This window comes from Otolemur garnettii, unplaced genomic scaffold (genome assembly GCF_000181295.1).
Source record: "Otolemur garnettii isolate 467f Iridium unplaced genomic scaffold, OtoGar3 scaffold00011, whole genome shotgun sequence".
Classification (NCBI taxonomy): Eukaryota; Metazoa; Chordata; class Mammalia; order Primates; family Galagidae; genus Otolemur; species Otolemur garnettii.
This window is the reverse complement of record NW_003852406.1, coordinates 7,327,314-7,329,968: the sequence shown is the minus strand read 5'-3', so window position 1 is coordinate 7,329,968 and position 2,655 is coordinate 7,327,314.

Genomic DNA, 2,655 nt, shown 5'->3' with positions numbered 1-2,655 from the left:
TGTTACTGTAATTTTGTTTTGAAATCACTGACTTTGTTATTTCCAACCTGTCACCAACCAATGACACTGAAATTAACCCCCTCCTCTCTTCTACCCTTGCCATTCAATATGCCAATCAGGTCTGTGTTTTCCAGAGATGACGTCATCAGGCCACAGATAGTAAACATGGTCCCAGCCCAAGACCTGATTCCCCTGTGAACCCCTGGATCACCCTTCTCTGAAGAATCCCTTATTATCATCACCCTTTTGTCATTGCCCAATCCAGCAGGAAGCAGTTAAGACAGCGGTTCTTAACCTGTGGGTCACGACCCCTTTGTAACAATGAAAATAAATCACCGGCATAAGGAAAGTTGAAAACCACTGAGTTAAGATATGGAGTTGGTGCCCCTTTAACAGCAGTTAAAGAGTTTCTATTTGGAGAAGGAGAACTGATACAGGGAATTCCCATTCAGGGCTGGACAGGAACTCTAGTTTCCTAGGCCTGGGCAGTTTTATGTAAGTTTCCTTGGCCTAGGTAACCTCTTGTAAGCTGGGTCTCTTCTGAAGTGGCCACCCAGAGCTGAAGGGACTGCATTTATTTGTTAATATACTCGTTAACATTGAAAAGGTGTCTTCCATCTACCAAGTCCTGGCCAAGTATAATTCTCAAGACTTTCTACCCTTAGAGAAAAGACCCATGTGGAGACTTCCCACTTGAGTCTTTCCCTCTGCCAGAGCTCTGCTTTTTCTGTATTCCTTTCTATCTAATAAATTCTATCTTATCACTGATCTGTGGTCCATGGGTTCATTCTTTGAATCTCTTAGACCAAGGACTTACTGCAAAAAGAATTCTGCCAACACCTTTGGGCTAGATCTGATTATGTGGATGGCGTTTGCTGGTTCCCATAGGCAGGGCTGCTGCATTGCTCTTCTAGAACCTGTTTTTGTCAGGATGTCTGGATATGTAACTACTTTTCTGCATTTGTTTTAGACATTAAGTGTTTTCCTCTTTAGTGGGGACTGTACCTGTGAGATAAGAATGTAATATACAATTCAAAACTGATATGTGAGAAAGATTTTTTTTCCCCCTTTGATACTGCAGTGAATTAGAAGCATATGACTGAAGAAGTGCAGCTTTTCTCCTGAACATCCCAGCCGCTAGGACTGTCTGGTCAGGAAAAGTAGAAGCAGCCACCATACAGGGGTACATTCTCATGCCTATGGCTGACAAACCTAGTAATGTGCTTCCTATAAGAAGAAGATTTTCTGGACCCTGATGCAGCTTCTTATAAAGTTCCAACCCTATCTCGGTCACCACCATCATGGAATCTATACAGTCAGTTTCAGTTTGAACATGGCTGGACCAGTTTGAGCCAAGTGTGTAGGAACTTGATTGAGATAAATAAATAGGATTTAGACCAATGGACAGATCTGCAGAGGATGTTACCAGCTGAGACAAGCACCGGGGTGGTGGGACTGAGTATCGTATGAATTATGGATAAGGTGGGAAGAGGGCATATGATGAGGTTAGCTTGGCTGAAGCAAAGGTAAATGCACGGAAAGAAGGCTTGTGACAGGGTGGGAATATGTTCTTGCCAGAATTGCATTCTAGGCAAAGACTTTCAATATGAAATTATAGGGAGTCCTTTAGGATGGATTAGAAAAACAAAAACGCAGAAATATGTGAAGACAACGTAGTATTAGTATCACATTCTAGGCTAGAAGCAGTGAGAATGTAACTAGAGAAGAAAAGCAAATTTGAAAGCTATATTCATTAAAATAGCAAGAATTTGCAGTTCATGTCACATCACCAAACTTATAATCAATATGAACTGTGTACCTCAATGGAGTTGTTGAATCAAATTTGCCCATCAGTAAGGTAGTTACTATTATAATAGGAGGCTAAACCCCCCCCCCACCATGATAAATAAGCTGTTACAGATATTGGGGAAGTAGCCAGTCCTTGGGGGGTGGGGGGTGTGTTCATATGTACTGCAGGCTATAGAGTGGATAGCCTGTGTTTAACTTTAGAGAAAATAGGAAGGCAAACAAGGTTTTCTCCTCTAACTCACTCCTTCACCCAAGCTGGGCCTCAGATGCAAGAGGCCTCCTACGCTCTCAGGCTGCTCAACTTGGTGAGAAAGAGTCTTCCTGAAGGACTGTAGGTCATATACTTAGAATCAAAATTTTATTGCATTGGCAGCTGGGGATTTGATTGAGCTATAGTTTGCTACAAAACCAAGAATGCAGTAAAGAAATAAAGCTCTTGAAACATATGACTCATGGTCATGTTTTCTAAAACTGAATGCCAAATAATGAGTCTTTGGACATTTCTCAGAGGACATTTGTTGGGTTACTGCTGGATACTGTATTAAGATGAAGGACAATACAATCTCTGGGAGCTTGCTTAGTCCTGTCATCTGTGCAGCTGCATCTAATGGGGCTCCCCGCTTGTTAATTTGATATTTATTTGTTCCTTCAAAAAGCTCTGAGAGCTTCTCCAAGCCCTCAGGATGTAGAAATAAAGGTTTAATAGGGGAGATACATAAGTGAACTGTTGCATAGGATAGGAAAGGAGCAACTTTCCTATTAAAGGAAATTTCCTTAAAATTTAAAGGACATTAAATTTTTCTACAAAAATGTGAATTCTGGGCTTAAAACAAAAGAAGACCAATA